Source organism: Octopus sinensis, linkage group LG17 (assembly GCF_006345805.1).
Source record: "Octopus sinensis linkage group LG17, ASM634580v1, whole genome shotgun sequence".
Taxonomy (NCBI): domain Eukaryota; kingdom Metazoa; phylum Mollusca; class Cephalopoda; order Octopoda; family Octopodidae; genus Octopus; species Octopus sinensis.
The window spans coordinates 24,293,829-24,307,605 of NC_043013.1; the positions used below are offsets into that span (position 1 = coordinate 24,293,829).

The following is a 13,777-nucleotide window of genomic DNA, read 5'->3' on the forward strand; positions in this document are numbered from 1 at the left end:
GTCGGTAGATTTTCATTGATTTTGTTCAGGTTATGGATTTCAGCACTTTTGTTTGACAGTTTGATACCCTTCCTATCGTCAAATACTTTTGGACTGTAGGTATTTTATCGCGTCACTGGCGTAAAGAGGTTGACAGACGAGACTAGAGAAACCCTTCCATATCGTATCAGATTTTATGGAGAGTTACTGTGTTGCTACACGAGCTATTTTCACTGCGGTCTTTGAAATCCACGTTTCCCCTGTGGGATATGGTTCGAAGCATTTTCGCAGAGTATTGTCCTTGACTGTTATGTGTAACTTTTTAGATGAAGTAATTCAGGAGCCAAGTCTTGCCATGTTGCTGATAACGTGGTTTATAATGTCAAGCTAGAGAGAAGAAAAGTGCTTACAGAGGAAGAATGAGAATGAGATTATCCCCGAGTCATGAATACAGAAATAAAGAGAAATCAATAATTTCGGCGATGTGAACGGAGGAGAATTGTTGTTAAGTTGGTTGGAAACGTATCTGTACTTTACATAAACAACAGAGTTAAGGTTGAGGTGACAGATTAAAGAATGGTGGGCGAGTCGGAAGGAGGGGTTGGAAGTTAGCTACAATACATAGGACTATTACAAATAGGCGTGCGGTTACATCCATTTCTATACATTTACTTACTCTAATTACGACAACTGAACTTTAACATTAAACCGAGTTGAGATGACACAACGATGTTGAAACACTTGAAGTTACAAAGTCTCCTTACGCAAATGAATAAAGGATGTTATGAGCACACATTCGTCCGAAAGAAAAAAAAAGAGTTGTTCACCATTGCCAAAATACAACAGCAATTAGTTTATTCTCATTCGTTTTGATTCTTGTTTAATATTCTTTTGAACTTTATCTTAACATAGCAAAATTAACGCATCAAACACAGGGATTAACTTTCAATAAAACTCATCTCTGTAGGTAGGTAAATGAAGTGCGATCACAGATGAGCGGTGTTATTCGACTATTTAGAGCAGACATGTCAAACTCCCGGCTCGCGGGCCACTTCCAGCCCGTGCAGCAATTTAATCCAGTCCGCGGGACTATTTAGAGCAGACATGTCAAACTCCCGGCTTGCGGGCCACTTCCAGCCCGTGCAGCAATTTAATCCGGCCCGCGGGACTATTTTGATATCAGCATGAAATTGGTCCAAATAGCGGCATCAGCAAATAGTGTACTTTGCTGCCCTCAGCAACACCCAAGCCTTCTTGTTACAACTACACATATACAGTGTGTGGCTAAAGCAGACCATTACATTAAATATAGCACCGAATGCATTACCTTTCTTACTAAGGGCGTCACCAAAAGTAGCAATGATTTAATACACGACTAGAAACAACATCACTGTAACCATTACTCCCTGTCTGTACAAAAAAAAAAAAAAAACATTAAAGAGGCAAGATAACAGTCACAAATCTTAATTGTAACTGCAACAAAGCATGCTGGGAAATGCCTCCTTCGATTCTCTAATCGCGTATTGTGAAATGCTGATGACGCAAAATCTACTAATCCCATAGTGCACCGCAACAGCCACCTTACCACTCGACCATTTTCACGCGACGTCATTCAGTTGTAGTAGCTATCTATATCAATAGCCAAGAGAAAAATAGATGCTGAAAAACAGAGCCTTTCAAATCCGGTGGGAAACCGAGTACATGTTTACTGGCATTGATGGCAAACCCGTGTGTCTTAATTGTGGTGCTAATGTTACTGTACTTAAAGAGTATAATTTCAAATGCCACTACGAGACAATACATCAGAACAGGTACAAATACCTCAATGCTGAGCAGAAGCAACGAAAGGTAGAACGAGTTGAAGAGGAATCTCACATTACAACAGAGTTTTTTTTAACCAAAGCAAAATCACAAAGTGAAGCTGCTGTTAAAGCAAGTTTTACTGTGGCAGAGGAGATCGCAAAATAAGCCCGTCCATTTTCTGAAGGAGAGTTTGATGAAAATGTGTGACGTTTTGTGTCCAGACAAGAAGCAACTGTTTGCTAATGTGAGTATTGGCAGAAATACGGTTGCTGATTGGGTGTGTGAGATGGCCATTGATTTAAAAACACAGCTGATTGAAAAAGGAAAAGATTTTGTTGCATACTCTCTTGCTGTGGATGAGACTACTGACGCGACCGATACGGCACAACTGGTTATCTTCATCTGTGGAGTGGACTCCAATTTGTTCGTCATGGAGGAAATTTTGGACATTAAATCGATGTACGAGACAACAAGAAAGGACCTTTTTGAAAAAATACGTCAGAGTGTAACCAACATGAAACTGCCTTGGGACAAACTTGCTGGACTTACAACAGATGGAGCACCAACGATGTGTGGTGAAAAAAGTGGACTGGTGGGTAGGATATGTTTAAAGATGCAAGAAGAGAACTGCACTGGTGAGTTGACAACATATTACTGCATTATACATTAGGAAACGCTGTTGCACTAAAGCCTTAAGAATGGAATATGTAATGAGCACCACTGTAACGTAGACCATAAACTTTATCCAAGCCAAAGGGTTAAATCACCGCCAATTTCAGTCTTTCCTGTGGGAAATACATTCAGAGTTCGGTGTCGTGCCTTATCATACGGAGGTGCGGTGGCTCAAACGGGGAAAGGTCCTCAATATAGCTTTGAAGCTGGTTGAGGAGATATATCAGTTCATGGACAGTAAAGGAAAAGAATCTAAAGTTCTGCGGGAGGAAAAGTGGAAATGCGAGTTGGCGTTTCTGGTTGACATAACTGTGCATCTCAATGTTTTAAACATCCAGCTCCAGGGACGGGATCGCATGATCTGTGATATGTATGACACAGTGAAGGCATTTCAAGTGAAGCTGCGCTTATGGAAGACACAAATGCACCAAATGAATTGTCTCACTTTCCCAGTTGCCAAGTAATGTTGAGCCAAGTCAACGCCACGGTGTTCACAAAGCAACACTTTGCTGATAAACTGAGTTCGCAAGACGTCAAAATAATTTCGAGCTGCTTCGCAACCCATTTGCCGTCAATGTGGAAACTGCACCTGTACAGGTTCAAATGGAGCTGGTAGAACTGCTGTGTAATGGGACATTAAAAGCAAAGTACGACTCTGTGGAGCCCACACAGTTCACTCGCTTCATACCTGAAGCAATGCCCCAGCTCCGTTTGCATGCAAAGCGAATGCTGTCTTTGTTTGGAAGCACATATCTGCGCGAGCAGCTGTTCTCTGCGATGAAGATGGATAAAATGGCACAGAGTCGTCGTCTGAATACCTGTAATCCTTCCTGGGAGTCTCAACAACACAGAACCTTGCCCCAAACATCAATGAACTCGTTGCCAAGAAAAGATGCCAAGTATGCAGCTCGGACAAAATTACATAAAGAAAATTGAGAGTTTTGATTTATTATTTCAATTTTCCCTAAAAAGCACATTTTTTATTTATATTTTCTTTTCTTTTTGTAACATGTTCTTATTTTAAATTTTTATAATTCTGACGGGAGATATTTTTATGCAGAGCAAAATATTTCAAGTAATTTAAGTTAATTTATTTTTGGGTTAAAATTACATAGCATCTGTTTTCTATACATGTTCATGTTCAAAATGTTTTAGTCTGTTCAATAAATGTTCATCCTGTTCGGCCCGCGACCTAAAGTGTGCTTTGAGTTTTGGCTCCCTCTGCAATTGAGTTTCACACCCAGATCAAAATTCGGGAATACAGAAAAATAGCATTCAGCAACGCATCAACATTTGCGTCACTAACGAACAACCCAACTTCAGAATTTTTTCCTTCAAAAAATTCAGGGACGATGCAACTTATAATCGGCGCATTAGCAAAGAGTCATATTTTATCGCAAAATATAAACAAACCTCTTTTGAATGCGTCCACCACAAATGACACTATTACAAAGGCCTTAGAATAATATCCGCGCAAATATTAAAAACGATATATTCAGAACAGTCACTACCCATGAATTTATTCAGAACAATTCCAATCACTACTATTACAACAACAACAGATCACTTTTAGGTCACTTGACCATTTAAGAGGATTCCACACCCATATTCTTCTTCTTCTTCTTCTTCTTCTTCTTCTTCTTCTTCTTCTTCTTCTTCTTCTTCTTCTTCTTCTTCTTCTTCTTCTTCTTCTTCTTCTTCGGCTACTGCTGCTTAAACAATCAAAACCAAGAACTTAGAGATCTAAATGAATATGAGTTCTTTCTGTTGCACAAAGCCTGCATCTTTTTGATCCATTGAAATATGGCGTGGATCGCTCCACGATACTCCACCTGATGTGTGATGAGCAGCAGGTTTCAGGTCCCTCATATGTCCAGCTAACTTTGTGGTTTTCTTCTTATCCACGTGTCGGAAAGAAAACTGGTTTACATTTTCTTTGCTTAAAAAAATTACTTTCGCATAAAGCACTGTAATTTTTCGGGATACAGAGTGCCCCCCAACTCCAAAATTGACATCATTTCGTAGTCTAATGACATAGCTAAATCTTGCTCAAATGATCTCAAATTTTAACAAAATGTATGAAAACTAAGTTTGGATCGGGCAAGCCGGTGTTAATGACAATGTGCTGTTGAAATGGCCACCACGTTCGCCCGACTTGACACCTTGTGATTCTTTTCTATGGGCTATGGACTGGTCTATGTCCCCACTTTTCCTACAAACCTAGAGGAACTTAAACAGAGAATCACTGAGATGCTGGAAAATAATACGCAAGATATGCTACAGCGTGTTTGGCAGGAACTGGACTACCGACATGACCTGTGTCGTGTCACAGGCGGTGCGTATAAGGAATATTTGTGAAATCGGTTATAAAATCTACATCCGTCTGAACCTCGTGTTCCAATTTTGATTAATAATTCTTTTATTGTTCAACATGAAGCCTATTTGATTTCGTTTGCCCAGGACATGAAGTTCCTCAGATATTCCATTTAAAATGATATCAATTTGTTTGGGATACCTTGTATATGTGTGTGGGAGGGTGAGTAATGTAGGAGCCAAGTCTCTGAGTTTCTTTTTTTTTATTGCTAGATGGATGTCCTAATTTTGTTTTGTTCTTACTGCAAATATCCTTTTGAAATTCAAAAATCGAAAATTACAAAAAGGGAAACTAAGTAATCTATTCCTGTCTGCCAGGAAGGGAGGCTGTGCCGTTCTTTAACAGAAGAGAGGCAATGGAATTACAGAAGCAATTCATTTATAGCAAGGTTACGTTTTGAAATATATTTTTCGTGGAGGTATATATTTAGTTGATAATAACACAGAAAAATCAAGGAAAACATCTATAAACTCCTTAGGAAACTAATAATAATCTATGTCAGCGAAATTCGGTTCTGTGGAATTGATATTTTCTACAACAAATCATCATAAATTTTCAAAATGGAATTAGCTTGTGCGCTGCAAGGAGAAGGAAAATTTTGAAGTATTGGGCAAAGTCATTGGCCCGGTGTATGACTGCTTTCTAAATGTTAGAATTTCCTCCTTCCATTGTCATTCAGTATAACGCAGGCTCAGACGATTTACTCACTCACACTCAACAAGTTATCCAAAGATTGCACTTCGTCGGGGAGCGAAACACGCCGGGTGTTGTTTGTAATTATATAAAAACAGAATTATCTTTTACTGTATGCTGGAATGTACCCCACCTTTGTAAATTATCTGGCAGAAATGTTAGCACACCGGACAAAGTACATAGCGGAATTTCGTTCGGCTCTTTATGTTCTGAGTTCAAATTTCCGCTGAGGTCGACTGTGCCTTTTATCCTTTCGGGATCGATAAAATAAATACTAGTTGAGAACTGGGGTCGATGTAATTGATTTTCCCGCCCCACCCAGAAAATTGTTGGCCTTGTGCCAAAATCTGAAACCATTGTTCAAATGTTTAAAGACAGTGAATTGGTCGAGTCGGTATCGGAATTAATTGTGACTTTTTACGTTCCAGGTTCAAAGGCCACCGATGTAGAAATGGGTTTCATTATTTCGAAGTCGATAAAATATCTACCAGTTTTGTATTAGGGGCCGACGTAATCGATTTCCCTCTGCTCTTGTGCTTAGAATTAGAAAGAATTATTTAAATGTATAGAGTTGATGTTCTCTGACAAAAAAAGAGAGACTGTATATATATATATGCATGTATATGTGTTTATGCGCGCGCGAGTGTATATATATATATGTGTGTGTGTGTGTGTGTGTGTGTGTGTGTGTGTGTGTGTATGTGTTTATATATATATATATATATATATATTAGCCTGCTCGCTTAGCCAGTCATTCGAAGGCTAAAAACAATGTAACAACCTCTGATGGTCTGGTCGGTTTGTATTTTATTTTGTAATTTTATTTGTATCGTTTTACGCCCTGTTTGTGTCACATTTTGTTCTTTCCTTGTTTTTACCCCTCTGCGAAGTAATTTTCTTTAATTTCTTCGCAGGAAGGGCTAGTTCGACGAGTCGTGTTCTGTCCTCACCTTCGAAACACGCTGGAGTTGAACTAGGGACAGCTGATGAAGGGGATTTTTCCTTGTGTAGTTTGTCTTGTACTCTGTTTTTCGTTGTAAAAAAAAGGACCGTTCCATGCTTGTTTTCACGTTTTCGTTCTCGTTTAGTTCTGCGTCTATTTGTGGTGCCCTGTACTCACGTATATACATTGATATATGCATGTATATATACATGTAGATGTAAGTACGTACATATATGTATGTATGTATGCATATATTTTATTTATTATACTATTGTATGACTGAGCGCCCTCGTGTCGATTCGATTCGTTTCTTCTTCTCCCAGTACAGTTTTTATATATAATTATGACGCGAAACACTATACCTCTTTGCTTAACCTTCCCTTCTCTCCCTTTCTCTCTCTCTCTCACTCCTCCTCATCTCTCTCACAGCCGGCCAAAATACTTCCTTTTGCATGCGGCCTCCTAACTGTAAACACACGGTTTTCTTGCGCTCCTTGAATCTCTCCTCGTCTAGGCAAAAAAGGCCCTCTTTGGTTGTTTTCTTGTTTGTTTTTATTTCTTGTATTGTATTTTTTTGTAATTGTATTTATATTTTGTATTTTATTTTGTAATTTTATTTGTATCATTTTTACGTCCTGTTTGTGTCACATTTTGTTCTTTCCTTGTTTTTACCCCTCTGCGAAGTAATTTTCTTTAATTTCTTCGCAGGAAGGGCTAGTTCGACGAGTCGTGTTCTGTCCTCACCTTCGAAACACGCTGGAGTTGAACTAGGGACAGCTGATGAAGGGGATTTTTCCTTGTGTAGTTTGTCTTGTACTCTGTTTTTCGTTGTAAAAAAAAGGTCCGTTCCATGCTTGTTTTCACGTTTTCGTTCTCGTTTAGTTCTGCGTCTATTTGTGGTGCCCTGTACTCACGTATATACATTGATATATGCATGTATATATACATGTAGATGTAAGTACGTACATATATGTATGTATGTATGCATATATTTTATTTATTATACTATTGTATGACTGAGCGCCCTCGTGTCGATTCGATTCGTTTCTTCTTCTCCCAGTACAGTTTTTATATATAATTATGACGCGAAACACTATACCTCTTTGCTTAACCTTCCCTTCTCTCCCTTTCTCTCTCTCTCTCACTCCTCCTCATCTCTCTCACAGCCGGCCAAAATACTTCCTTTTGCATGCGGCCTCCTAACTGTAAACACACGGTTTTCTTGCGCTCCTTGAATCTCTCCTCGTCTAGGCAAAAAAGGCCCTCTTTGGTTGTTTTCTTGTTTGTTTTTATTTCTTGTATTGTATTTTTTTGTAATTGTATTTATATTTTGTATTTTATTTTGTAATTTTATTTGTATCATTTTTACGTCCTGTTTGTGTCACATTTTGTTCTTTCCTTGTTTTTACCCCTCTGCGAAGTAATTTTCTTTAATTTCTTCGCAGGAAGGGCTAGTTCGACGAGTCGTGTTCTGTCCTCACCTTTGAAACACGCTGGAGTTGATCTAGGGACAGCTGATGAAGGGGATTTTTCCTTGTGTAGTTTGTCTTGTACTCTGTTTTTTCGTTGGGAAAAAAAAAGGTCCGTTCCATGCTTGTTTTCACGTTTTCGTTCTCGTTGAGTTCTGCGTCTATTTGTGGTGTCCTGTACTCACGTATATATATTTATATATGCATATATATATATATGTAGATGTAGGTAAGTACATATATGTAAGTATGTATGCATATCTTTCATTTATCACACTATATATATATATTGTTAGGAAATTATAATTTTTTTCTACTCCAGGCTCAAACTTTTGGGGGCGGGAGCTAGTCGATTAGATCGACCCAGTACGTAACTGGTACTTAATTTATCGATCCCGAAAGGATGAAATGCAAAGTCCACCTCGGTGGAATTTGAACTCCGAACGAAAATTATAATGTTAAATTAAAAAGGTAAACAATTTTTCATGCTGCACTGTAAGGTCAGGATGAATCTATTGTCAAAATGGGGGAAGCTAGGTGTTATTAGCTAGAACTGTGAGACAAATTGGCTAGACCTTAGCAAACCTTTATAAGCAGAGATAATTATACACCCAGTTTTTCTTTTTTTTTTTTTGTGACAGTTAAAGTTTTTTTCTGAGACAAGGTTCAATTGGATTCTGGAAGCTATGATTGCTTGTTTAGTTTATGCACTTTGTGCTTTGTGTTAGGCATTTACGGAATTATTTTATGCTCCAGGAATTCGCCAAAACTTTTTGCTTGTCAGTTTTAAAATAATTTCTGTGTCACATCTGGGTGAGTACAAAAAAAATCTCTTAAGTTATGTTATAATATTTATGTGAATTTCGAACCCTGTATTTGTGGCAGGTTGTGTCGTAATTTTGCTAGCTATTTTCTGTTAAGATAAATATTGAAAAATGTGTATAAATAGCTGGAGGGTGTATGAATTACATTTTCATGTAGCCCATTTTTTTGTATCAGACAACTAACTGTAAATTTTGTTTAATGGTTACTCAGCATGCTTGTATGAAGCAGTTTTGTGTGAATTTAAAACAAACTAGATTCTGTAAATTTTGTCTAGCATGCTTGTATGAAGCAGTTTTGTGTGAATTTAAAACAAACTAGATTCTGTAAATTTTGTCTAGCATGCTTGTATGAAGCAGTTTTGTGTGAATTTAAAACAAACTAGATTCTGTAAATTTTGTCTAGCATGCTTGTATGAAGCAGTTTTGTGTGAATTTAAAACAAACTAGATTCTGTAAATTTTGTCTAGCATGCTTGTATGAAGCAGTTTTGTGTGAATTTAAAACAAACTAGATTTTTTGTTTGACTATTTTTTAAAACTATAATTATTGATGTAGTCTGGTAGCCGTTTTGTGTCATGAACTTTGAGTTCAAATGGTTGCTTTGACATTAGATTTATTCATGTTTAAGTCCAAGATTCGAAAACCGAATTTGTGAAGCCAGATTTTATGAAATCCAAATTTTCGTAATGCATATTCTTTGAAAACCAAATTTGTGTGGCCAGTTTTTGTGTGATCCTGAATCCGAATTTCTGAACTGTGTATGTATATGTATGTATATATACTTTGATACTTTGATAGGTTTCGGCCATTATTGGCCCAGGCCATGTCTAACTTAATAGCACCACCTGGTAAAATAGCACCACCTGGTGCTATATATATATATATATATATATATATATATATATATATATGGGTGTGTGTGATTGTGTATAGAAGAATATATTAATAAAAGGAATTCCAACCTTGTCTGATTTTCACGTTTTATTTACAATCTTATAATGATATATTATAAGATAATATATTATAATAGAATAAAATAAAATAGTAGAATGTTAAATGTTCATTCTGATTGAACTAGTACTTTCATGCATTAAATTCTGCAATCTTCGGGTTCATGTAGTAGTTAAGGCTGACACGGTTGACTTAGTTTATAACCTTTTGTACGTTTCCCGCTACGTCCGTGCGTTAGTGTCACGTGACAGTATATTTTGTGCCTAAAAAGAGGGTCGACACGGTTGAGCGAACATGTTTAGTTATAATCAAGACAGACCAAATTTAGTCTGTTATACTATTCTGTTCATGCCATCCCAAACACACGAAGAATAATATCTATTATAATAGCAAAAAGAATCTGCACAATTGTCTCAAACCCTGAAATTCGCAATAAAAGACTCCAGGAACTAAAACAAGTCCTAATTGAGACAATATCCATTAATGCTAATAGGCAACTGAATAGAACGTGGCAAAGCAATAAATATCGAAGAACTATGAGAAACGCTCCAGATAATCCAATAATCTACCCTTTATTAAAACACCCAACCCAAGAAACCCAGAGCTTTACAATATTATCCACCAAAACATCCCAGTACTAAAACAAGACCCAAGAATGAAACAAGCGTTCGAAATACACAAAATAATCAAAAGTAAAAAATCAATCGAAGTCCCTTAAAAAATTCCTCACAAGTTCTAAATTACCTTCCATAATTCCTACACCAACACTCAAAAAAATGTAGCCGCCTCAATTGCGGGAACTGCATCAACCTTATTGAAGACACAACATACAAATTCAAATCAGGACAAACTTTTACAGTAAAAATTCACTTTACATGTTCTTCAGGGAATTTAATATACGCTATCAAATGCCAAGGATGTAATGACGATTACATAGATCAAACAAAGCTTACTCGAAGAAATAGGCTGACAATTCACCGACAACAAATACGAGACCCCAGTACTAGACAGATCCCACTGGGTGGTCACATAGACATATGTGCTAAAAAAAAAGTCTCCCAAATCCCAGATCTTCCCACAGATGAAGCACGGATAAACAAAGATACTTTCATACAAAAGTAAAAACCAAGACTTAACAAACTTTGGAGTACATACACAACTATTCACACACAAAATTCATTCTGCCACTTATCACGAGGAAGCTACACAGCTAACAACCTAAACTTTAACCATTGGATTTTATACAAACTACTCTCTCAACCAGACAGATTAAATTTGGTCTGCCTTGATTATAACTAAATATGTTCACTCAACCGTATCGGCTCTCCTTTTCGGCACAAAATATACTATCACGTGACACTAACGCACGGACGTAGCGGGAAATGTACAAAAGCTTAATTATGTATTTATTCTCTACAAACACTTGACAGAAAACATTCAGAGCATTGATTGTTTGGACCTGTTCAGTCAACCATGTCAGCCTTAACTTATGACACTAAACATTGTCACTTGATACTAACACACGGACGTAGTGGTGAACCTATAAAAATTTCTAAGACCAGTCATGTGACTATCCTCTACCAACCAAGTCCTATGGAAAGCATATTTAAATTTGAGCCGTGGACTCCCTATGAAAATAGAGCAAGCTTCAAACACGAGCTAGAAGCAAGACAGCTGCAACACACGCCACATCTTCCTATTTCAACTGTGAAAATCAGTGAAGACTGTGAAACCGGTTTATAAAGCTTTAAATATTTTAATAAAAAATGTTCTAACTATTCTCAGTGCATTTTCAACCTCTATTTTGCCTATATTTCTATCCGCGCGGAATAAAATATCTTTGTTCTCTCTCTCTTTCTCTTTCTCCCTCTCTTTCTCTCTCTCTCTCTCTATCTATATTGGATTGTCCGGAAAGTCCGTGCCTATTTATAGTAGCTTACCTTTCGACTTACCTTCCCAGGCACCTCAATTCTGGGAAGAGGGTATTTTCAAGTTAAAGGAAAGATGGAGACGCATTGTGCAACAAAATGGTTAATATTTGGTTGATTAAAAATGTAATGGCAAGTATTTATTGACCTTTTTCTTTCCTTTAAAAATCGGCACGAACTTTCCGGACAACCCAATATATATATATATATATATAGGCGCAGGAGTGGCTGTGTGGTAAGTAGCTTGCTTACCAACTACATGGTTCCGGGTTCAATCCCACTGCGTGGCATCTTGGGCAAGTGTCTTCTGCTATAGCCTCGGACCGACCAATGCCTTGTGAGTGGATTTGGTAGACGGAAACTGAAAGAAGCCTGTCGTATATATATATATATATATATATATATATATATTATATATATGTATGTGTGTCTGTGTTTGTCCCCCTAGCATTGCTTGACAACCGATGCTGGTGTGTTTACGTCCCCGTAACGTAGAGGTTCGGCAAAAGAGACCGATAGAATAAGCTACTGGGCTTACAAAGAATAAGTCCCGCAGTCAATTTGCTCGACTAAAGGCGGTGCTCCAGCATGGCCGCAGTCAAATGCCTGAAACAAGTAAAAGAGTATATATATATATATATATATATATATATATGTAAGTGTATATAATGGCAATGAGTATGATTGTGAGGGACAGCACCTTGCTTCAAGCAACCTGCTTGCAGAACTGAACCTGCTGTTCGCTTAGCAGATACGGCATTTTTTTTTTTGTTTTTGTATTTTTTCGCTAAATAACCCTGCTGCTGGCTGGCTGACTGTTTGTCAATCAGTCAAATGTCACCGGGAGGGAGGGAGGGAGGGAGGGAGATAGTAGGTCGTTGCTAGTAGTTGCACGAATGTAGTGGGGGTGAGGTGGGGGCTGGCTGGCTGGCTGCAAGAAGGGAGCAAAAGCCCACGAGCAATATAGCAGCAACGTTTGAGGTAAACTATCACTCGCCCCCATCAACTCCATCTCTACCACCAAACTCCCACCTCACCCCATCCTCCTCCTCCTCCTCCTCCTCCTCCTCATCATCATCAGCAGTAGCAGCAGCAGCAACATTAGTAAAATATATTGTTGAAGTAAGCGATGTTGCGTTGTAACTTTGGTTTTGTAAGTTAGATTCGTTTTGTTGGCTGTTATTAGGAGGAGACAGACAGACAGACAGACAGAGAGGGAGGGAGAGAAAAGGGAGAATGAGTGACACTTCAATGAAAGGTTCTTTTAAGCTGTTCACCAAGTCTGTTAATTCCCCCCACCCCCTTGACTTATCCCCACCCCCTTGTCTTATCCCCACCCCCAATTAAAAAAACAAAACTATTTTTAGCTTTAATATTCCTTGTTTTGTGTTGATTTTCTCTGAATAGCAAATTTTATCACTCACACAATAATCACACACCTTATTCTCTCGCTCTCTCTCTTTCTCTCTCTTTCTCTCTCTCGCTCTCTCTCTCCTCGTCTTTCTGTCTGTCTGTCTGTCTCGTTTGCTCCTTTCACCATCCTCCTCATAAACTCTACCTGGTTTCCATGGCGCATCATTTTCTGTAGATTTTTCTTTTTTTTTTTTTTTTATTCTGAGCATTTGAACCTCTAGTTTTGCAGCAGGTTTTGTTTAAAACTGCTGAAAGAAGTTAGAAGATAAAAAAAAAAGGAGGGCGAGCACGTACGTACGTACGTGTGTGTGTGTGTGTGTGTGTGTGTGTGTGCACCCGAAAGTGAAAGAAACTTCGCCTAACTTGGTTTGTTACTCGTTCTCTTCTCCTCCTCCTACTCCTATTTCTCCGCCGCCTCCTCCTCCTCCTCATACTACTCCTACTCCTTTACCCTCCGCTTCTCCCCACCCCCGCCTTTACAACACTTGTTCGGAAAGAATTTCTTGTGAGTCTGCGACTACTTCTCAACCTTAAGCAGCTTAGCAATGCCTCGAAGAACTGTTTAAAGTTGGAGATTCATCCACCAATGTACCATTACAGTTTGTTATTGTAATTGTTGTTGTTGTTGTTGTACCTGAGAGAAAGGATTATATTCCATCCACGTTTTGCATCGAAGTATTCAAGGTGAGCTAAAAAACTATGGAAACCCCTTGTTTCTTTTCCTAATA

General features: G+C 38.1%; 1 protein-coding gene and 1 pseudogene across 3 annotated transcripts in view; both read left to right on the plus strand.

Annotated features, from left to right (window-relative positions):
• The first annotated feature begins 175 nt into the window (after positions 1–175).
• On the plus strand, positions 176–3,380 carry LOC115220717 (annotated as a pseudogene).
• A 10,003-nt stretch (positions 3,381–13,383) lies between these two features.
• Positions 13,384–13,777, plus strand: part of LOC115220992 — a 197,563-nt gene continuing 197,169 nt past the window's right edge. Inside the window, exon 1 of one of the 3 annotated variants that reach the window (XM_036510448.1) lies at positions 13,384–13,733. The gene's annotated coding sequence lies outside the window, so the exon portion shown is untranslated. The remainder of the gene's footprint in view (positions 13,734–13,777) is intronic. The other 2 variants (XM_036510450.1, XM_029791210.2) reach the window with 2 other exon arrangements.